This window comes from Coturnix japonica, chromosome 2 (assembly GCF_054131305.1).
Source record: "Coturnix japonica strain WE chromosome 2, WE-NBRP24, whole genome shotgun sequence".
Taxonomy (NCBI): Eukaryota; Metazoa; Chordata; class Aves; order Galliformes; family Phasianidae; genus Coturnix; species Coturnix japonica.
The window spans coordinates 78,764,694-78,789,130 of record NC_140664.1 but is presented as its reverse complement, the minus strand read 5'-3'; the positions used below and the strand labels follow the sequence as shown (position 1 = coordinate 78,789,130).

Here is a 24,437-nt window from a genome sequence, read left to right as displayed (position 1 = left end):
AGGAACATTCCCTGAAGAAATTAGGATAGCTGTAGTTCAGGACTCTTTTGAGTGGTGTCCTTCCTGGTTTACGTTGCTGGAGCTCTAAAAAGAAGCTGGAAGCGATGCAGTGATTGCTTCACTGTGATAGTGCCAAAGCACCTGAAACTCTGCTGAAACATCCACCCTCACACTGGTACTGCTGCATCTTTCTTCACCCCAAGCCCCAGGACTCTGCTCACACTGTCCCTTTTGCCAAGCACACAACACAGAGAGCATATACATTTCCATCTGGTTGCATTCAGGAACAGTGCCAGCCTTGCTGTGTTTTAAGTTACCTGCTCAATCATGGCTTCATTCTGGCATTGTGGGCAGATATTTTATGGATTGATTAGCCTGCCTTGCCAGGATATGCATATATCTATATATTCAAAAAGTGCTTTGTTATAGTCAGAATATTACTATTAGATTTGATTTGCAACATAAATATCCATCGTATCCCCACAGCTCTTCTCTAATGACATACCACAGTACACAGAGATCGCTTTGTGAATGGCATCAGTCCTGTACTATATGGGTACCTTAATTCCTCTCAGTTAAACTAATTCTATTATCTTGCTGTAATGTTTACAGTTGCCTGAGAGATAATAGGTAGTGTTTCTTTCCAGCATTCTCGCTTCTGTGTCTAATTGCAGAACTAGAGCAGGAACACCCAGGAGAAGGGTCAGCAGGAATTGGAAATTAGCACTGAAATTAAATGTGAGTTAAATTTCTCCAGGTACTGCAGGTGCATGCTCACCTGGGTGTGAGGCAGAGCCACTTTCTCCCTAACTGCTGCATCTCCATTGCCAGCCAGTCATTCCAGTAAGCACAAAGACTGCTTTGTCAACACAATTGTTAGCATCTAGCTCTGCTTTAGTGGCACTTAACTCAAAGAAGTGTTCACCTCTGATGGTAAGCCTGTGTGGCGGTCTTGAAGCTGGCAGGACTCCAAATCTGTTCTGTACATGGGTTGGTCTGGTGGTGGGAGAGCCACATGTGTCCATGTGTCCCTGCTGGGTGCTGGCAACAAGGAGCATGAAGGCTGGTCTTGGCGTTGATGCTCTTGCCAAGGGATAGTCTTTTTACTTAAAAGAAAATCCACATGTCCTCCTCCCCCCTAGTTCTACTGCATTAACAAAAATAACAATTAAAAGCACAGTTGCTTTACGTTTTGCCCTAAGCATTCAGGTGAAAACAGTTTCTTTGCTGAATTAATTATCTTTGAGTGCCTTGTGGTTTCTAACTTTAGGGTGTCATTAGTCTGGCAATCATTATTTGACAAAAGCATCTTCACAGACAAAAAGAAAGTGAAATAGCTCCTAGTATCATGTCACAAAAACATCAATCATCGTGAGATGCTGTGTGGACATTTGGTGGTCTTGCTTCACATAAGAGAGAAGGCGTCATTGATCTGCATTTGGCATTCACTCAAAATCTGTTAAGTATTCCACCATTTCTAAAATATTTCCTCACCACGTAGACCCAAGTGAAGCTGGCCTATGTATTTTGCCTCGTTTTGCGGAGGGCAGGAAGCAGATCACAGTGGAGATGTGTGACTTGCCCAAGGTCACACAAGGAGTCAGCAGCACAGCAGCAATGCTGAACTGGGACCTACAGCGAGGACCACTTGCAGCCAAGCCTCCTGCCTCTCTGCTGCTTGCTCCAGTTGTTGGAACTGATGAAAGAATGGATGGAAAAAAAATCAGATGTAGGTCTCTTTTTTTTTTTTTCCCCCCTTTCTTCTTTTTTTTTTTTTTTTTTTTTTTTTTTTTTTTTCCATCCAGAAGAAAGACAATTATTTTTTCCAAGGACTCCTTGCAGCTGCTTTGACATTCTCCCCAAAGGGCATTCTGGATGTCTTTTGCCTGTTTGTTCAGTGTGGAGGGGAGGGGAGAGGCTGGGTAAATCCAGAGCAGCCCAGGATAAGACTGAATATTTCATTCTCAGAGGACAGTAATCTGAGATGTCCCTAAGCAAGGTGGAGATGACCTTCCTCTCAGTGTTGCCTCGTTGAAGCTGAAGCAGCCATGAAGATTCTTCACAGTTCCCTGCCTTGTCCATTTCCACCTACTTATGCCTGCAGGAGAAAAGGGGATAAAGGAGTCTCAAAAAAGGTTGCTGCTTCTGCATGCTGCTGCCCGTGGCTTGGGGCAGCCAGAGGTCACTCTTCCCACTCTTGTTCACCTCCATTCCTACAGGAATCCATTTCAAAGCACCCCTGCTTTGTAGACATCTAAGAAGTAGCCTTCCTCGTATATAGCTACAGAGGTGAGCCAAAGAAAAGTTTGTTGAGTAAGGACATGGCATATACCATACCCCTGTCATGGGTATCGATCTTGGTGTAAAGAAAGAGAGAGAATTAAGAAAACGTTAAGAAAAAAAACACAATATTGCATTGAATTTGCAAATTATATGGTGGGGTTAGTTCTAAGTCCAAACCACTGTGCTCTAATGTTTTTAGAGCTGGCCTCACAAACTGAGCGACTGTGGTAAGGATGCAAGAGAGCCTATTTCCTCATTTTCACAGTACGAAAAGTGCTCTGGGAGATCACAGAGTAGGAATATAGAGAGCTAGAATCCCTTTCAGGGAGCAAATTCCTTTTGTGAAATTGGTGCTCAATTTAGCTGTCACTGCTGAAAGGGAAAAAGATGCAGAAGCAACTTTTAAGTCCACCAGCCACATCCCTTTAAGCAATCCATGCTGTGCCAACCAGTTTTATAAAACTCTGTATTTCATCTAAACTCCATTTAAGTCTAAACAATATGAATGTCCTGCTACTGTACTTCCCTTCTCACTGCTGATAATTGCCAAGTTATTTCTGCTATAAACAAAGCAGCGTTCTTCTCTCTCTGTGCTTAATCATACCTGGTCCCAGAGCAGAAAGCTGTTAAAGACGTTTACTTTTAAACAGAGCAATACTCTGCACCAAAGTCCACAAGACCGTTTTGATACTTAAGTGCTTTCCTGGATCAGGATGAGGATGTCAGGATCTTGTAATGCAGTGTTTATAGCAAATTTAGAGCTGGCCCAACAGTGACCTTCAAAAATTTGTACATTTGGTATTTCTAAGCAGTAAACTAGGAAAAGTAGGGATGGAAACAACCAAGTAAGGAGTGGTTGTCATTTCCTTTTGAGTCCTCTTTAGTATAACGGAGTCCTGGCTCATTTGCACAGCATGGAGTTGCATTCCTCTTCTGTGCCTCTGCTTCCACCAGTGCCTGGGAGCAGCTGCAGGAATGCAGCACAGGGATGCCAGAACATTGCAGGAGTGCTGCGCCTCTAAGGGCAACTCTTAAACTGTTCCTTCAGGTGCTTGCATCTTCAGGTCTGTTCTCAAGGTAAAAGCACTGCATGCTAATCTGAGGGGAAAGTGCTGGCCCACTGTATCTTATTTATTAATATTTACAGCCATCAGCACTTCCACAGACAATCTAATCTCAAGAAGCTTTTGAAATTCAGTGCTTTTCAGAGCAGTGCTTCCCATCAGAAGCAGAACTGTGCACTCTGATCTGTAGAAAGGATTCATCTTCCTCTTATAAAAAAATAAAAAAGAGGCTCCTTCTTTTCTCAACACAGAATTTATATTGTTATTAAATGAAATGTATTATCATATTTTAGCATTTTAAGCTGTCTTTTACAGGATTTCTAAAACTGTTCCTCATTAATCTCCTGCAATCCGTTTGTCAGATATCTCAAAGCTATTTGATATCACAGTTACTTTAAGGTATGATAGAGTTTTCCTTAGCAACAGGTTGTAATTTCAACCAGGCTGGTAAATGTGAGGTCAGAAGCTGGTTGTCACAAATCTAGGTTAAGATATACTGCACGTTCTTCCTTCCTGTTGAAATACCATCCTGAATCTTGGAGAAGTGAAAGTAAATACTGGGGTTACTTGGGGACAGCTTTTGTCCACTTGAAGTGGCTTGTTTAATTAAGCATATTTTGTGTTTATTGTAGAGGTATTTATCTTTGGCCAAACTGGCATGAAAGTCTGCCTTCACGTGGTGCAGGCCTTCAGATGCAGATTCAGTTTCGAGCCCTTGCCCCGGCCAGTATCTGTTACTTCTCTGCGGTCTGGGTCACAGGGAACAGAGCTGCTGTGTTGGTGATGCTTCCTGACAAGGGAGGGAGATTCCAGCAGCTCTCCTGACCTGGGCAGGAATATGGAAATCTTCCTTCTGGAAGCCAAACCTGAAATGGTAGGCACATAGACTGGATGGCTACCAGAGATCACAGCTTCAGTAAGTGGTTGTCTTGGGCCAGGTCAGTGCAATCCCAAATAATGGGGGTGTTTTGTTAAGTCCCAGGCTTTGTGTACTTGGCTATGTCAGTGACAGAATGTAGGATATAGCCACATAGTCTGTGGATAGAGGTTTTCAGCTCTGTGAATGGTGAGGTGAGCACACAGAGGAGATACTCAACCAGCCGCTTAAAGTCCTTCATTTCCTTTGAAGATGGTATGGTGAAAGGTTTGCTGTGTTTCATATACACCGCTGGTGATAGTGCAGGACTCTAGTTGATTCCAGCTTTGTTTATAGGAAGTGCTGTGTAAGGGTGATGGGGATTTGTTTTCAGGCACCACCTAACTTTGTATTTTCTCTGTCCCTTATATATTTCTTTCTCTATTGGACTGTTTCATGCTCATCTGTTGTTTTATAACAAAATGATCCTCTGCTCAGCTCTTTGCACGTTGCCTCTGGGAAGACAAGACACATCAGGAAGCCAAAAGTTCAGTAGACATCATTGTGTTAGAAATAGGTTTCTGTCCTCACATGTTGTGTCAAGGGAGTGGATGAGCTTGCTCTGCACCTGCTGGTGTAGCATGGACTGACTGAATGGAGCTGAGACCAAGCAGGATTCATTCAGTTGGGGTAGGATGAGTTATTGTAAATAACTGAGCTGAGCCATTAGAAATAAGTTGCTAATGTAAGCAAGATTAGCTTGATGTGCTGCCTGAAATGAGATATTAGAGATGATAGGGAGAGAGAGAAAACTTTTCATTTAGATGGAAACAGGACTGATTAATTAAGCAGTAACGAACAAGGAAACTTGCCTTGAATTGATATGAGGCTTGCAGTGCTAATTTAACACAAAGTACAGCTCCCAATTTGTTATTAAATTAAAATGGCTTTTAAAATTGTTTACAATTTTTTTTCGTTATCTTTTTCTGTGTGGCAAAATGATTATTCTGGCTAGTTAAAGAAACCAATCAGAGCAACAGAAAGAGTAGGTTGGTGGGGGGGAAAATTGTCCTGTTGTGTAATTAAGAAATATACACTAACATCCATGACATCATGAATAAGCACTTCAAAGTAGCAAGCGTGCTCTGTATTGCATATTAAACTAAACAATTAGCATGCTAACAAGCTGCTCTGGACATACAAGGAAAAGGCATTTCACTTAAGGAAAAGACTGATTTTTGCTTTTATTTTTGTCAAAATATCTGCTCATCTTACCAACGTGTATCAATTAGGGATAAAGAAGGAACATTTCTCCCTCTTCTGCCTTTCCTCTTTCTTGCAATTTTCAGAATAGTTTTAATTTGTTAAACTTTGTAGTTACCCTGTACAAGGGAACTTTCACAACCCCTCCCTATGAAGGTGTGTAACGGGAATGCAAAACATTGTGCATGATAGACAGATCCAATGGAACAACAGGGAAAATAACCTTTTAGTGACATTGCTTTCGCAAACAAGTTTTACTCTGACAAGAATGATTTTATGTAATTTATCATAGGATAGCTCAACAGTAGCAATTTGTCATGCATTGTGATGTAATTTGATGGGTTCATTTCTTAAATGAATTATGGATTATGGATTACCTCTGTATATCAACAACAGAGCTGTATCTTTTATGTAAATATTCCCTCAACTTTTTCTTCCTCTTCCAATCCATTTTCCATCATACAGAGATGACTTTTCTTCCATCTAATCTTTCTACTAATAAGGTGTTTAATAATTGAGCAGTCTAAAAAATGAGCATATTTCAAAGGAGTTGGTATCAATAGTAGTGTAAGAGCCTCAGGCAACAAAAATGTGGATGAGGCTACCAAAGTTTTGGAGTCAGGATCCCAACTGTCTTTCTGCTTCAGGCAGCTATTTTATTAAAGTTGGTATTAAACAACACTGCCTAGGGTCTGATTAACAATTTATGACTTCCTAAGAAGGATTAGCACAAGCCTATCATTTTTATATTTAAATCTTAATTTGCATCTAAGAGAAACCATACTCAGGTTTACATTTTCATTGTTGATTATTTTTATTATTACTGTTGTTGCTTCAGAAAAATTGCTTATGTGAACATTGCTGGCACTGATTTGTTGTATTGATCTTTGAGTATTTTGTCCGTTTGTATATGTCAGAGGAAAAGCTGGCCTCTTGTATCATGTGATGGGTCTGATCCTGCAAAATGATGGATATTGTCTCTTGCTGTGCTCAGTTGCTTTTCAGTGCCCCTGAAGCCCACTGGGATGGATTGGAATCAGCACTTGGCAGAGTCAGGCTGAGATCTGCAAACGTAGGAGCTAAATGTTGTCCAGCTAATGTTATTTTAGACGGTGAAATCCAGATATAAATGCCAGAGGCTTGCCAGACACGCAAGAATTTCTTTCTTGACATTTACTTTGTGCAACTAGTCACATCTGTCTCAGTGATAGCTTTCAATGAGCCTCCCTGTCCTGCTTCTTAGGTTATTGCTGGACATCCCCTGTTAGGAGGGATCCTGGTGATCCTGATGCTGTCTGCTGGGAAGCAATGGAGCAGGAGTTGCTGCTTTTTGCTAGGATGCTAGCAGGCAGAAGGAGAGGTGAATAGATACCGTTAACATTGCTGGCCAAACTTTGCTCACTTGCATTAGTACAAAAGCAAGACAAATACATACACCTTAGTGGAGAAGAGTAGAACGTGTTCCACTGCAGGCAAGGCTATTTTCAAATAGAAAATAACAACAATGATATGTTCTGTTATCTTTCTATTTTCAAACTGACCTAATGTTCCCCTTGACTTTCTCTTCTCCAAGTTCATCTGCTTCAGGAAATTGTTTGGCATATCTCTTTTTTTTGTTTTGTTTTTTTTGTTTTTGTTTTTTCCTCTCTGTTTATTTTCATTTCTGGTATATTTCTGTAGATTTAACACTCATTTCACCAAGGCTTGGATAGGGTGGTTAAAGCCTGTGGATCTAAGGGAAAAGGCTGTCAGCTAGGGGCTGTGAGCTAGTTCACAGCAAGGAAGATGGGATTTTTGTCCTCTTGAGCTTCCCTCATCAGTAAGACATTAAAAGCCTGAAAAGAAATACTGATATTGAAGCATTTTCATTTCTTTATCTGAACTCTCAACATCTCCATGGCTTTTCTTTTAATCAATAGCTTAGTTTTTGTCTTGGGCTCAAGGGCTTTAAGTTTTAAAATACTGGAGCCATCATCTGAAAACTGCCGGTTCTTCAAAGCAAAAAATAAGCATCAGCACAATCAGAGGAAGATTTCTCAGGTGCAAGGCTTTTCAGAACATGACATACTAAATTTCAGTTGTAGGGGTGTATTCATATTTCAAGCTACTACTGTTAGAAGAACTCTGAGTACTTCAATCATAATGTTTTCCTGTGGCACTCAACATTCAATGTGTGCTTGTGGGCCATTACTGTTAGTGGGATTTAGGCAAAAGCTCAAAAATTGTGCTGAATCAGGGACTAAGCAGTATCTGTGTGGAGTAAGTCCCTTAGATTCAGGATTAGCAGCACTCAAGGTTTCTATCTTATTTTTCAGTTCTGGTTGAGATTTTAGCTGGTCACATTCTAAGTCAAAAGAGGAAAACATATCTTATTCCTTTGACTTCCAGTGAGCTATTAGGATAAGCATGAACTGAAAAACTGGTCCAAGAAATCAGAAGAAAATGCATGAATATATTATCAACAGTAGACATGCCCACAAACTGAAAGCTGTCAGCTTGCCTCCTCTCTCCCACTGAAAAATCCTCAGCCATAAGCCAAAGAGCAAAAGCAGTATCATGGGACTTCTGTGGCCAATGACACAACAGCATGAGCAAATAGTTCATATTTAATCTGGGGAATTAATTATTTATCCAAACTATTCTACAACATATTATTATTTATTGGTTTTACATTAGTGCCCACAGGCCCTAATTGCATAAAGCATTGCTCCAACCAAATAGAGTCCCAGCTGGAAAATATGTTCAGGGAAGTCAGTCTTGGTTGTAAGACAATTTGACCAAAATGTGGATAACTTTGCAGCAAATTATACTAGAACAGAGTGGCTAAATAAACTCTGCCCTGTAATAGATGTGTAAATTAAACACATCAAATATGCTTTTCTTCAATTAAAGCATACTTATTAAAAAAAAATAGCTGAACAGCTGGTATATTATGATTCAATCTGTAATAACGAGAATGATTTTTAAAGTCTTCTGTGTACAGAATTTTCTGGTGAGGTCAGTGTGATTTTCACTCACAAATATGGCTTCTTGGTTCACTTAAATGAATCATAAATGAAAAAAAAAAGCAAGATAAGTAATGCATAAGAATATATTATCTATCTTGAAAAACAACATGGAATCAGGTACAACATAAGGATATCACAATTCTTGGTTGAGAGAAAGAACTACAAAATGAACGGTGTCATACAACGTGTTCACTAGATAGTACGAGAGGTCAGTGGAAGCTGTAGTATGTGTCTTTGTGGTCTTTAGGATAAATTCTGCACTCAGTTTTCCCATGTATTCATAGATAGATCTGTTAACATTAAAGAATATATACAGATAAATATATATAGCAGCATAGGGCTTAATTGTAATTCTTCAGAATGTTCAAAACTGTATTTTATTTCTATTCCGTTGCTGTGCAGTCTGAATTAGACAGTAAACCGCCCAACTCCAGTCAACAGGAACTTTATGGTTATTGTGTTACTTTCTGCAGCAACAAAGTTTTGTGGGAAATGTCGACTTTGTTCTACATCACTACAATAACACAGCACGGTTTGCAGATACAGACAGAGAGTTTGAATATCCTGTGGACATTTGTTTCATACAAATCTCTAAACCTCCACCATTAGATGATGATTACTAATCAAGTTCCACTGCATACTGGTGCACTTAAATTTTATCATGGATATAATTTCCAGGAGAATGTGTGAATATCAGCCCATGGTAGAATGTCAGCTGGCCTGAATCCAATCCATGAAGTCAAATTCCTTCACACAGTGAATGCGTTTGGATACTGAACTGAGATTACACTGTGCTAGTGACTTCATCTTGACATGAATGAATGAGAGAAATGTATGAAGTAGGAGATCTCTCAACATCTCCTCCTACCTTGTTTTCTGAATTTCTTCAGAATGAGCACACACCCACCCCTGCATCCACACCTCAGCTTTAAATGGGTTACTGATATCCAGCTCTGCACTTCGCTGCATGACTCTTTCTGCTGCTCTACCCAACTCTGAAATGTGTCCCTCCAAGTTAGCTTGCATAAACATAAAACCTCAAATTAGCATAGCATGAAGTCATTGCCCTCAAAAAACAGTAGTTTGGCCACGTCCAGTGCATATTTGCCACTTGCTAATGCATTAAAACAAACAAACAAACAAAACAAACAGAATCTGGGCCAAGTCCTTAATTGGAGTAAATACATGTGTATCTTCAGTAACTTTAAAGAGCTGTCATCACCTTTACCATCTGATGAACTAGCATCTGTGACAGCAAAGCAGTGTATGCTTTGGAGCACTTGGACTATGCATGGCTTCTGCCCGACTAAAAGGATGCCAAGGTTAGGGAGAACATTTTCACAGGGACAACCTTCTGGTTGTTGCTTGCTATGGAGAACAGGATGTATACCTAGAAACTGCAAGCCTTCAGCACTCCTGAGTACTGGATCTGGGCACAACTCACATAACCTCTAATATCAATACTCTTTATAAGCTCAAACCGTTTCCTTGCAAAGTCAGAAGTCTGGATGATGTGCCAAAAATAGGAGGCTGAACTCTTTAAGTCCCATAAAAATGAACTCTTTAAAAGCTCTGAGCAAAGAAGGAAAAGGATGTGGGAGCAGCTCCCACCAGAAGGTACATTTTGATTGTTTGTGGGATTTTTTCCTTTATCAGACATGCAAACAACAACAACAACAAAAACCAACAAAATACCAAAGTTGGCATTCTAACTTGACTTTTGCTCAGGATAGGTTACGTGTAACAGCCTCATTCGTAGTGCCATGCAGGCCACTGGCACTTAAAAGAAATACTGTCAAAGGAAGAAATGTAGAATAACACTTGTGGAAGAAACTACATTAAGTAGAATTATACATGATATGATTATATCTCCTTTTAACAGCCTTTAAAGTTCTGTCTTTTTTCTTTTTTTCTTTTCCAAAAAGAAAGACATACAGCATTTATCTTTTCTCCGCAATGCTGTGGATTGCTAAATGCCTCTGGAGGAGGACTATGAGGGAACAGCAATGAACACTCTCCAAAAGCTTTTCATGAACATTATTTCAAAAACATAATTCAGCAAGAGTGTTTATAAGGCCTTCCAAGAGAAATTCTGCATCTTTACTTCATGATCATGTGCTTGTCTCATTCAGTAAACTCTGCACCTGGCTGGCTGGCATCATACATCTTTCAATATGCTAATACCAGCATAGATAGGATACCTCAGGGGACTGGCAAGCAGTCAGGTTTTGAAAACCTTCTACCTTCAAGGCCCTTTACTCAAACCTCAGCTGGAACAGATGCCAGCAGCCAAAAACACCATCAGTACCACCTAATGGCTCTTCAGAGGACTGTAAGCAAAACAAGTATTTTCATTCCCTTTCATAGATAAAAAATAAATAGTACGGGTTGTAGTAATAGCATCATCTCTTAAGACTTTCAGTGGCACTGTGGCACCCATGAACTATTAGCAGAAGTGGTATGGAGCACAGTGCTGCTAGCCTGTGCACTGGCACAGTCCCTGAAAAACTCAGGGTAGGGAAACTTTCACTGCTGCTGTTTGTTCTGTGGAGACATAAAGGTCTTTGGCTTCCACAGCTGTCAAATGTCGACACTGCAGAAGGACAGCATCAGTAAAGGAACTGAAAAAAACTAAATGTTTGTCCCAGTGTACTTGACTTGCAATGGAAGCAAGCAAGGTAAGGATATGTGAACCTCTGAATCTTTGTACAATATACTGAGTTACTCAGAAAGGTCATAGCCTTTGTTTTCTCATATCTGCAGAGAAATACAGACAGGGCAGTCTCTTATCTGAGGATGGAATTAACTTTTCTCACACTCTAGTTGTTCAGTGAAAGATCTGCTGCAGTATACATCATGTATTCAAGCCATGTGTTGAAAATTAAAACATTGATTTGTGATATCACCTACCATGAAGGGAGAACCAAAGGTACCCTCATTTCTACAACTACCCATTAAAAAACAGTTTCTAAAAAGGAACTGGTTGATTTAAGCTTTGAGTAGCAGTGCCCTTCCTTTCATAAATAATTCTTACCTGTCCTGAGTTCAATTTTATTTTTATTCTTTTTTATTTTTTTATAATTACATATATTCTATCACTCGCTTTTATGGTCTTTTCATCCTGAAGCAGATCATTTGCCCTCAGCTACAGTGGAGAAGTTACATCATGAAGCCAATGATATCTTATTTAGGATCTTGCACAGCCACGCACTGGGGTCTGCAAATTCTCTAAGTATTTAGACACCATAATAAAAGCATAAGCTTGCAAACAGACACATATCCATAAATAGAATAAAGTAAATGGATTTTACCCTCTTATGAATAGATATTTATGCATCTAAAATGAATATAACTGTTCAGATCATGCGGACATCTGTTTTTTTCCAATGAAGTCTAAGTTAGACCTGAAATTCAGCCTTGAACTTTCATTTCATCAGACAGTCAAATCATTATTTCTTCAAGGGGAAAAAAAAAAAAAAAAAAAAGCAGAAAAAAAAAAAAAAAAAAAAAAAGCAAAGCAAAACCATGACATTTATAGCAGCTGGGGACATGATCTAGTTTTCAGTCTGGTCAAATGACAGAGCTTACGTTTGCTCTTATTTGCATAGGATTGTTGCTCTTCCCTTTCCACTGAGGACCCTGGAAGAATTTTCAATGGACTTCATGAGTTTGGGAGGTTGATATCTTACCTGTAGATTTTAATGATTTTTTTCTCAGCTGACATAAGAATGGTAGCAACCAATCAGACCTTTATGTTTTAATTTTTGATGGTGTTTGTTTCATTTCTGAATCCCCTGTATTCCTGTTGTCCACTCCTAGTTTTCATTTTCTTTAAATCTCTGGCTTGTTAAGAGCAAAATATTATTAGTCAGTGATTTTAATTTTCACTAAAAATAATGTGGTGAAGTTTCTAGCTTTTGGATATAAAGAAAGACTTGAAAACATTACTTCTAACCAGGAGGAAATGATAGAAGAATAGTCATCTTTGTTATTTTCAAGTCAGTCCAACTCATGATTTATTTAGTCATGGAATTGGCAATAAGTTTAATTTAACTGCAATAATTTATTACTTTGTTATCAACTTGTAACTTATTACACTACAAGCAAACTTTCCTCTCAGCTTTATGGAGCAAAGACGGCTTCAGGATCCCATCTCTCTGTTCATGTGGTCTCCACTGGCTCATCTGAGTACAATCTGGCCAAAGACACATTGACTTCTTGGTCACAAACAGCTAAATCAAACAAACAAAGCTAAAGGTGAATGATAATGGCTGTAACACTTAGCATTTGCACTGTTCCTTTATGCCCAAGTGCTTTAAAAGTGGGAACTAATTAAAATATTCATGGTAGTAGCAGTTCAGAGAGATGCTAAGTTGTGTTCTTACTGTAATAAAAGGCTGTGGTGAGTTGGGAAATCTCTACATTTCTCACTAGGAGGAGGTAGCTTTAAGATAATCCCTCTGTAACCTCACACATCCAAGTCCCACACTGGAGACAGCACGCATCTAGACTTCTACATGAACATCAACTGGTTTGTTTTGTTTTTGGTTTTTTGGTTTTTTGTAAGAGGTTTACACCTTGACCATATTGCCTTTGCTTCAGCTATAATGGTGCAAAGGGGCTGCAGGGCTATGGGACCTTCTGCCTTTGTCTGTTCATGACCAGACACAGAGGGCTGGCAAGGCACTTATTACTTGCCACGGGTTTAAAGAAAGATGACTAAGCCCTAGAGCATTTTCAGATGAATATTGCAGAACAAGAAAGAAAGAAAGAAAAAAAAATCCCCTCTTTTCTGCTCTGCTGTAGCACCATCATTTTGTGTTTTCTCCTTGAAGTATGTGATGCCACAAGAAATTAATTACTTTAGCAAAAAGAAATAGGATTGTAGGGGAAAAACAGATTTGTAATATTATCCTGATTATAGCTACAGGTAAGAGATAATCTCCTGCTTTCGCTTGTAGGGGAAAAGATACTTTGTCTCAAAAAATTACTCAAAGAGAATCCATTTTTTATGAGACCTCTAGCAATAAAGAAAAGGCAAAAGCATAATCTCTGGACTTTTCCATTTACTTATTTGTAGAAAAAAAACTTGTGGGGATAACTCGCATTTCAGCATCTCATTGCTCATTAACTTTAGCCAATACCCCTTTTCCTGGAATCGAGTACAGTGCGTGGTGGTGGCAGAATCTCCCTAACAGGCAAATTAATTGTGTAGGTTGTGCTTGTGCCCTCTGAACCGAGCTCTCCCTGCACTCTGTGGTACTGTCACAGAGCTGCTGCCAGGATGCAGTGACTGTTCTCTGTGAAACAGAACTGCCCACCAGGCAAAGACAGGGTCATTCAGGATGAGAGAAGGAGCTATTAACGAACAAAGTTTTAGACATTAAATGAACTTTGAAAATGAGCAGCACATTCTGTTGGTTTGGCCGGGCTCCCATACAACTGAAGTTCATGGCATTTCTGAGCTTGCCCAGCACACATCATTGAAGGTAATTTTTTGGCTGAAGTGATATTAAGCTGCTTTTCCTTGTAAGGAAGGAGGTACAGACCAGCTTCCCTCTCCACCTTCAGGCACAGAAGTTTGTGAACAAATATGTAGCTATTAAACAGCAGTGGTGGAAATCCTAATTTCTGACAATCTTCAGGGTTATAGAGCAACACCCACCCCAACTTTAGCTTCCTGACATTAAAAATGCATAGTGAAATAGCAGCTCATTGATTATTTGTTCTAATGTAAGAGAAGAGGACGCTGCTGAACTCTTCCATGTTTATATCGTAGTTAGTGATGGCATATGTTGCCACTTTCATGGGTGCTCTGTTCACCCTGTTGGTCTGGAAGCCATTTTTAGAGGTATTGCAATACAATTTTACAACAGATTGACACGCTTAAAACCTTGTTTTTGTTTTGTTTTCTTTTGGCAAAACCTTCCTGAAACCATATATCTGACCTAAGCTTTCATAGTTAGTGAAGCAGTAAAAATGTGGAAGATAGAAGGCTATTGGCATAGTTAGCAGAGCCCGTAATGTATTTAACTAGGAGAAATATAATTCTGAAATGCTGTCTTAAGGAGATGATAGCAAACAGAAGGTGTTTACACTCAGAAGACACGAGTAAAGTATTTATCAGGAAAAAAAAAAAAAGAGAGAAAAAGAAAAAAAAAGAAAAAAAGAAAGCAATAAGACAAGGTTGGAAACAAGCAAACAAACAAAAATCCCTTGCTATCAAAATAAGCTGTGGAAAATGGGAATGATTAAAAAAGACTGATCAAAAAAAAAACATCTGCATGCTAATCCTGGTGTTTTCAAGTGGAACAACAGTGCAAGGAGAAAAAAAAAATAAACACATTTAAGAAGAAATATGAGAAGCCAACAGAAAATAATTATGAATGAGGAAAAAAAAAAAACAAAACTCATGACGAAGCTAGAAAAATTATACAGAAAGAAACAGATTGAATCTGTGTATTTTTTCACAATGAAGCTTTTGCTGGTGTGACTGCATATTCAGCAGTGTGAATATAACAATTAAAGAACGTCAGCTCAAGCAAAATGTTTTAAAACCTTCCTGTTAATAAATAGACAAATTGCCTAAAAACACTGATTATATTAGGAAAAAAAAGGGTGTTGCTGGATTTCTGTGCTTCAATTCCGTTCATCTGATACAACCCATTTAAAGAGCAGATGTCTCTCCCAGGCAGTGTTTGATAGCAGTGCTGCTGATTTCCCTTTTGAGGTGATAAGCAAATCCTTACAAGGTGGGCTGATGCCACTCTGCAGACCCCAGCACTTGCTGATACCTGGGTAGCACTGTGTCCCACCAGAGCAGCCGAGCTGTACCAGCCCCATGCCACCTGCAGGCTGGTGAATGCTGCCCATCAGCAGGATGAATTAGGCAAGCTGCTGGTGCAGCGCAGTGTCAGGGCTGCAGTAGGGAGGGTTGGAGGCTCTCTGCATGACAGCGTGTTGCTCAGCCCTGCAGCCATGCCCTGATGGGTGCTGCAGACTGAGCTATGTTCCGCATGAGGCAGGCAGCAAGCACAGAGCACTGCTTTGCACCAGGCTTGGACCACAGCTGGAGGAGTACTTGAGAGCTGTCTCTTGCACAATCAGATGCAAGTGCTAGTTCAAGGCAGGTCTTCTCTGGAGTTGGGAAAAATATTCACATTGTATTACTAAATTAAAATTGTATTACAACTAAAAATCCCACTTTTTTTTTTTTTTTTTTTTTTTTTTTTTTTTTTTGTTCATTTGTCTGTTCATTTTTAAAGCAAGAGGAAGCTATCAGGGTATGTGACAAAGAATAGTTATGAGTGCAAAAAGAGAAAAGAAAGATGAATTAAAAATTACTCCGGTGAACTCCAGTTAGTAGAGATGAGCCCAGTCTTGTTAATACTTAGGCACGGGTGTATTTTTAAGGACACAAGCAGCCTCAAGCACTTGTACCTGTAGCCACTCTTGGAAGGTTACTCATCATTCAGAAAGGTTTAAGGAAGATGGCATCATTACACAGTCATAAGGAAGACCGTTGCAATGTACGTTGAAAACACCTTCTTAGGTCTCTTTAAGATACTGTTCCAAAACAAATAACTCAAAGCTGACTGGCCTGTGAAAAGTGGCAGTTGAAAAATATCCACCGGTGTATAGATTCATCCTGGGCTCCCAGGAAAACATTTATCATTTGGAAAGCCACTCTGAGGATGTTTTTTCAGCACCCAAAAGCATCAGAACATCTTAAAATTTTTGTCAGGCTCTGCCTGTGAGACTGCAGTGCACTTGTCCTCCCCATTACAGCCACGCTCTGCTTGGCGAGCCAGACAGTTTACCTGCAGTGTCATTACAGAGTGGGAGAAAATTGTGGTCATAAATCATCCATGTGAAAAATAAATGCAACCTTTGGGATTGCAGGATTTCATCCAAAAATTTCACCTTGTTAGGAAGTACGCTGTAATCTCAAACCAGACTTCTGTCTCTCTTGGTTGCTGGAGCGTTGTTCCTATTGCTGGGCTTCCAACAGGTCTCCATGGCAGTCGAGTGTGCTAACCCGGCCCTGCAGTGCAAACCACAGTGCAAGCATTGCTCTGAGAGCATCTGCAAATACCACCTCATCTGTCTCAGAGAAACTTAACACCCCTTCACCATCCATTGAGTGGGATGCAAACTCTAGCTCCTGTTCCAATTGCTTAAATGCCAAAGAGATTAAGCATTATAAAATATAATTAAAAAATAAAAATAAAAAAAAAAATAGACTAATAAAATGAAACTGCAGCCTTGTGAGATGGCAAATTAGTTGCATTTCAATCAGTCAGAGACAAAACTAGATATAGTTCTCTCCAAGATAATGTTTAGTTCGGTTCTGTATATGAATTTCCTTGAAAGTGACTGGTCTTTGGAGTTTGCAGATGGGCAGAAGGGAATGAATCCCACTGGGCTGAGTAAAGGGAGGACATGAGGTGATACAGTTCGCATTTAAGCCAACAAAGCCCTCACGATTAACAAACAGCATTTGAAGAGAGCAGCGTTTCATAATGTTGATCCTCAACAGGATTTCCCTTTCTTATCCACTCACCCAGTTGTTGCCTCTGTGCTATAGCAGCATTATGTTTTGCCATCAGAAAGATTATTAAATTATTTACGTCCGCATGCAGGGTCAGTATCTCTTCATCCCACAGTCAGGTCATAACCACATTATTTGGTTTTAGGCCACTTAATAGGAAACAGTTAATTGGACTTGCTGCCTTACCGCAGCGAAAATAACTACCTCAAACTGCATTAAGCTCTCGTCAATATTTCACTTCTTGCTAATTTCTCTGTTTCCAGCCGAGCTGTTACAAAGTGCTCAAGAATAAAATAAAAATAAAATAATAACTTCAAAAAAAAATGTTATTATTATTTTATGGAAGGATGGGGTTGGCACCTTTAAACAAGTGCTCCCAAAGCGGAGCCAAGCAGTAGCAAAGACCCCATTGCCCCCGGCCCACCGCGGTGCCGCCCGACTCCGCCGAGCCTGCAGCACCCCCACGCGGCAGCCCTTCGCTACCAGCGGGCACCAAGGGCTGCATCGCGACCCTAAGGGGACTCGGCTGTCCCTCCCGGCGGTCGTAGGGCCGTGTCACGTCTCTTGAGAGCAGAGGGACAGCCCCGTGAAGGAGGGATGCATGTACCGGCAGCTTGCAGGCCTCAATAGCTTTCTGACAGCGCGATGCACCGAGCCAGCCAGCACAAGTCACAGGGGCCGATATCATTGCCTTTCTCCAAGTTTCTCTGCGTCCTTCTTTCAGTACATGCAGCAAGGCAATGCGCTTTTATCTGCTGCCTCCTGCAGCTTCAATTTATACCCAGTTAATGCCATTTCAGAACCCCCGGATTCAGAATCACATGTGAAAGCACAGAGCTGAGTTATTTTCCCTCTAACATTCAATCCTCACTTTACTTTTTACTAACCCCAGTGGGAGAGGTGAAGGAGCAGGGTATGACACTCAGTACATTATGCTGTGATCAGTCGCACGGCACAGTCATACAGACACCATTTCACCAGTCTGCCTCTGTAAGGAGGTTCCTTTCACCACTTGGTAAAGAATACACAGCTGAGTTGCATTAATGGGGTCTACAAGTGAGTTATTGGATTAATGAATGGAGAAAAATAATAAAATAAAATAAAATAAAATAAAATAAAATAAAATAAAATAAAATAAAATAAAATAAAATAAAATAAAATAAAATGCCATAAGGCCCAGCCTCCAGACAGCCAGGTTGCAAATATCAATCTTTAACCTCAAGTATTTCTGCTATTGTTATTCCCTTTACACAATCTATTTGCATTAGTGCTGATTGTCACCATTCCTCCAGTGTAAATCTGTCCTCAGCCTAAACTCAGCCCTGGAAGACTTATCCCAAAGCAGGTGCATTCTCAGATTGAGCAAAGCTTTCCCAGCAATTTCTTTTTATCACACTCTCTGCAGAGAGTATAAGTCAGGACTTGGTCTAAAATGTCCTTTATTACCCTGATGAATCCCTGCTGTGTTTAGCAGCTGGCATACCTTAAAATAGCCTTCAGGCTACTCTAAATATTGCTGAGTTTCCTGGGAACACAGCACTAGGAGGAATCATTTGGGGCACTGAATCCATTTCTCCCATAATCACAAGTCTCCACGTAACAGACACCTACTTTGCAGGAGTGCATTGTGCACTTCACACTTCCCTGTGTCCTGTGGCCCACCTGAGACCTGGAGTACAACATGCAGAAGCAGCTTAAAAATGAGAAAACATGGCAATAAGGGAAAGGAAGAGATCAAGGGCATGATCTGGCAGAGACTACGTGAGGAGTAGTGGTGTGTGAGCATGGCTTAAAGTCACCTTTCACCTCACCTTTGCACTCCAAGCTGCTCTTAAGCCACCTCTTAGAATGAATCAAACTATGCTGTCCTCCCTTTGTACAACATCAACTTTGCAGTCATTTTTAGAAGTACAAAGCACTGGCAAAAAAAAAAATAAATGCATGTTAAAGCATAAATACTTTGCCAGTGTGGAGGAGTTTGTGCCATATGGTTTCTGCAGGATCGTGCAACATCATATTGAGGATGTGAGAGATGCATCATAAAAGAGTGGCCAGAAGCAAGGTCTTGCTCATTGTAGAAACATACTGCTCCAAGTCATATGTCCCATCAACATATCCCCCTATAAAATGCAAGTTTTTACAGCACTGCAGTACCATCTTTCTACTGCGTTAAAATAGCAACTAAAGAACATTGTCTCAAATTGGTCCAATGTTTTTTGCCTACTTTCTAATTACATTTCCATTTAAAAAAGAAAAACCACCATGGGCAGAGTTAATATCCTGACTGCATTTTAGGAACCACTAAAAAGAACTGCGATCCTGTCAGTCAGTCTGGATTTTTTCAATGAATAATTAATAACTTGAATGTGAAATATATTCATGAACTATTTTCAGGAGCACGAGTTTTACTTGCCCCCCTTCCCCTCGCCTCCCTCCCCCCCATAGTTTTTCAATTGCTTGTGTGTTAGATATTAGATTGACAATTACAGGTTACCGCTCACCCAATAGATTTCTGTGCAATACTGGATACAGTGGCAGGGCACTATGTTTCCCAAGAAAAGAGTAATCCAAAAGCAATAATAATTGCTTTTCTTCACAAGCTGAGTTGTTTTCAGCAGCCTGGAAAACTCTATGTCCTCATTTCCCAGTATATCCACAGTTCTGTGCTGCAGCTGAGCCAAAGGAAAAAAAAACAAACAACACCACACGCAAAAGCACATCAGAATACATGTTTAAGCGCACCAATACGTCCAAGAAAACAGTCTCACCAGGGTGCACGTAGCTGTTAGGGTAAGTGATAGCAAGGGAAGGATCTTGAAGACCTCTCATGTAGGTAATACAGCCGCCAGAAGGTCTTTAGAGAAAGACAAAAAAAAACCCCTTGTATCAATATCTGTAACATGCAAAAATCCTGCCCCTGCTCCCACCTCCTCTTCTCCCTCATGCTGCAAGGGTGCAAGTGCAAACAAGCATGCACACAGAGTTACATATAGGCAGCACAGACACACCTGTCATTATTCCTGGCACGCGTCTTCTTTTTGGTGGCCAAATGTCATTATTAGTCTGTTATCACCGAATGAACCCGGGAGAAGGTTTTGCACCTGGCATGTTATTGTTTGCCCTGAAATCTTACAAAGGTGTTGGAAGAAATCACTTCAGATAGATAACGGGGATCTAATTTTATCTGTAATATGAATTTAGTTTACATGCTTGGTATTATATTACACTGAAAGCTCTCTTTGTTCGCACCCTAACATAACCATATTCTGACAGTCATCATTCATTCAAACAAAATAGTATAAAAATCTATTTTATGCGAGAATATGAATCATTTCTGACTCGTTGGCTTCTGTGATAGAGCAAAAGATCCTATACTGCATTGTTTGTTGCGAGGGGAGGGAGTAGGATGGTGGGCTTTTGTTTGGATTATTCTGACAAGTGTACAATGTTTCACGTGTATTATGGACTTGTCTGGGGTATTTGTGCTACACTGTGGGATCAGCAGAGACAAACATCATTTGTCAGGTGATTTATCAGTTTTCATTCACGTCACTGTTGTAATTCCTGCTGCCTTCTGCTCTCTGCTATGGTTGCTTTTTAGTACATCCCACAACACAAGGCTTTGTGGTCCAGCCCCAACATAAATAACACAAAGGAGAGGAAGTGTTGTTTTTTTTTTTCATGCAACTTGAAGCTGTTATACTGCAGGAGACACTGCAACGCATAATCCTGCTAAGCCCAGCTTCAGTAACGTCCAGAAGGGAACTGGAGATGTGTACAGACAGAAACGGTTATGAATGAGGTTGCTCCAAGAAAGAAAGATCATAAATACCTCATATTTTCAGTTCTCAAAGCAGTTTCTACATGTAGTGGATCATGTGGAAGGCAGATTATCCCCATTTCAGCCTGTTTGGATCTTTGACCACCCCTCTACAGCACCCAAAGCCAGCCACCTTCAAAGTGATTCCAGACTACACCTCCTACATTGTTTGCTCTCATGCAGCAAAGTGGCTTTAAACCTCTGTTCCATATACTTGTTTCAGCGCTTGTCTCAGGAGTTCAAATTCTGACTCAGGTTGAACCATGTTGTGATAAAATACCTGTGGCCTGAAAGTGTTATGATGCCCAGTCTTTTAATGCACCCGCTAGAAGAGACAGAAGAGCACAGATGTAGCAAATGCCACTGCACAGTATGCTCTCCAGTTACCTGGAGGCGTTATGAGCTACAAAAGCAGAATGTCATCAAGCACTTTGGTGATTCAGCTCCTCCTCATCCTCAGTACTAGGAGGTATAATTGAGATCCTTTTTCTGTTCTTTTCAGATTTGTTCTATGTGTTTTTGTAAAGTCAAACAAATAGGAAAATTAATGACAGCACACGGGTGCGCCACACAATAATGTTACTTAAGGACTGCTGTGCCCTTGGCTCCAATTAACCTTAGCATTTGTTATAGGTTGCACCAGCTGCATCAATCACAGTTACTTTGGTTGGGGGGGAAATCCGTCATTATTGCAGCCACACGCAGATACATACATTATTTTCCTAAAGTATCATAATCCTCCATTTACCAAAGAGAGCCTGTGATAGCTGGGAGGAGATGAAACTCGATTTTCCTTCACATCTGCTGGATCCTTTCGTATAATCAGCACCACATGTACCAGGCAAGGTCACAAGCTATGGCAATGTTCATCACAACATGCAGTCTCCCCATTCTAGTGCCATTAACTGCTCAGCAACCTCTCCTTCTCCATCCCACTGTTTTTAATCTGCTAGAGCACTTCAGAGCAGGAATGGAAGAGCTCGCCTTGCAGAGTTGTTTCCAAGATCACTGTCACAGACCACACTATGAGGAGGAGTCAGCAGTGAACCACTATCCCATTTGTTTCAGTGGAATAAGATAAAGAATATCACAGTGGGATTTAATTTCAGGTTTGCTGGCCAACACCTGCATCTAGGAAGAGATTCTGACATCACTCACCAGCATTACAGGAATGCAGCATGTCCCTTGATTAGCATCCCAAAAGTCTGCAGACACTAATAGCTGATCTAAAGACAGTGGCACCAAAAGCATGGTTTATTTTCTTTCTTTATTTACTTATTTATTTTTTTTAAAGGGTAGTGCCTTCTGTTATGAAGGCAATTACATGCAGAATGATATGATATGGTCAAGTTGATGTGGTCAAGTTTACCCTGATTTTCTGAAAGCCTGTTTGTTTAACATGCATAGTTTGGGCTGAAGTTTTGCTCAAAGAGCATAGTTGATTGAACCAGAAATTAAAGCAGCACATATATCCCCTGACATAAGGGTGGGATGTACTGGTGACTCTTACCTCATACTGTTCCACGTGACTCTAGTCTGGCTGTCTTGCTGCAGATGCTTCTTTCATAGAAGCAGACCTTTTCCAAGCCACCTCCCTGCAGAGGAGGGACAGTTGAACAACGGCTCTTCTGAGTACCAAAGGGCCTCTACCAGCTCTGGTTGGGGCTCTTCTTCCCCACACAGGTTCCTCCCTGCCCTGCTCACAGGACAGCACCTTGGCTCTATGTTACCTCAGTGCTCCTAGGGAAAGGTTTGTCTCAAACAAGGGTTAGGGCATTTGAATGTTAACTACTTGCTTTGAGGTTACTCTTAGCTCAAAAAAGGTGAGGTAAAAACAACAAGTATTATAACATAGTTGAGATAGGCCACAGGTGCACAGAAGTAAAAAGGTAACCAAGTCCCTGTCTTCCAAGTAGCAACATCAGCTCTAAATAGCTCTCTCTGTATGCATCCAGCTGACAAGTTGACAGATACTTCACAGCCCTCTGGCTGAGGATTTGGTTCTTATGCAAACCTATGACTTCAGATTGCATTCATGCGAGAGGATCCGGGATTTTTATAGAACCAGATGCATCTTTTGGCAGGAGGTGTCTGTGTGTGCACGCACAGAGCAGGGGGCACATTCAAATTCAAATTCTCCCTTCTCTTTCCCTGCAAGGGAAATTGTTAACTCAGTGAAGACATTTATGCTAATAGGCTTTGTTTGCTTTTCCCAGTTTCAGAAAGGCTGTGGTACTTTAGGAATGGCAAGGTGCAGGGATCTCCTGCACAGCTGATAAACAGAGTCACTTCACGCCTGGTCTGGCAGACCACTGTAAAGCAAAACATTCCTTCCCATTTGCCAAAGGGGAAGTCTCAGTGGGAAGATCTTCCTACATGGAGCCTTCCACCACGCTGACAGTGTGGAACAATTTTAAGAGTTGCTTCACCTTCTTCCCTACTCTGTTCAAGTACAAAAAAATTGTTTGGAAGAACAAGTTAAGTAAACTTGCTAGAAACATAAAACCATTTATTTCAATGAGTGAGAGATAAGATGCAGAAATCCATTCCTCACCTGTAATCCCTACTGTTTTTATGTACATTGAAAAAGTACTTCTATCAGCGTGATGCCAGCCCATCATTTCTTAGATAATGATCAACATTTTCTCTGTTATGCTCTGCTGCTTAGGCCGCAATTCAGCAAGCATTCAAGTATATCTTTATCTTCAGGTCTGCTAGCAGTTTTCAGTAAAAGTATATACAGCTTGAAAGTAAAGTGCTCTGCTAAATTGGGTCCTTCACGGGACTAAAGTGAAAGCTCACACAAGAGCAAAGCAGCATTGTCCTCCTTCCAGTTACACTTGTTTTATTTGCTTGCTCTCACTGTGTACAGCTGTGGCTTGCTGGCAGTGAGTTTGGATGGAATTTGAAGGATTCACAGCTTCAAAGATGAGATGTGCCAGCCTTTAGAACAAGCTTGTATAAACACAGGAAACAAAAGCATCCATGTAAACAAAGGGAGGCAATGCATATATTCACACCTGAACAAACACACACGCTTTTACATGCAGCCCCATATCAGCAGAGCTCCAGCAGGTTATATAGCACTCACTGTATTAGCAGATATTGTTCTCATTTCTGCTGTTGCTTTTCTTTTTGCTTCATGATCAGAGAAGCACCAGGGCCAAGCCTGCTGTTTCTGCAGCACACTGTAAAATGTATGAAGAGGTTTCAAAACCTCTGACAGCGTCTCATCTACAACAAACTAACATTACAGTTGTGCTCAGGGGATGCAGCAGGCTACGTATCATTGGATTTCTGTGTTATTTTGTGTTGTCCACATACTTTTTTCAAGCGTCTTGCTGAGACATTACAGTGAGGGAGACGTTTTCTTTTCAAAAAGACAATGAGGTTTTAAAACATATCATCTAATTGAAAAGGTTTACGTAATCGTAAAGATCAATGGATTGGGAAAATACTAGACATTACATTGCAAATACTGGGCATTTCTGAAACCTCTGCCACAACAGAATATCAAATATCTCAATACCTCATGGGGAGCAGGCTGCATCCCCATAGCTTTTACCACCCCAGCTACTTCCCTGCACTAACA

General features: G+C 40.5%; 1 protein-coding gene across 2 annotated transcripts in view; it reads left to right on the top strand.

Annotated features, from left to right (window-relative positions):
* The window catches only part of CDH6 (cadherin 6), a 102,914-nt gene that overhangs the window by 4,441 nt on the left and 74,036 nt on the right, over positions 1–24,437 (top strand). The window contains exon 1 of one of the 2 annotated variants that reach the window (XM_085537808.1): positions 4,088–4,285. The exons of the other annotated variant lie outside the window; for it this stretch is intronic. The gene's annotated coding sequence lies outside the window, so the exon portion shown is untranslated. Of the gene's footprint in view, positions 1–4,087; positions 4,286–24,437 lie in introns of those variants that run through there. 2 annotated transcript variants of the gene reach the window in all.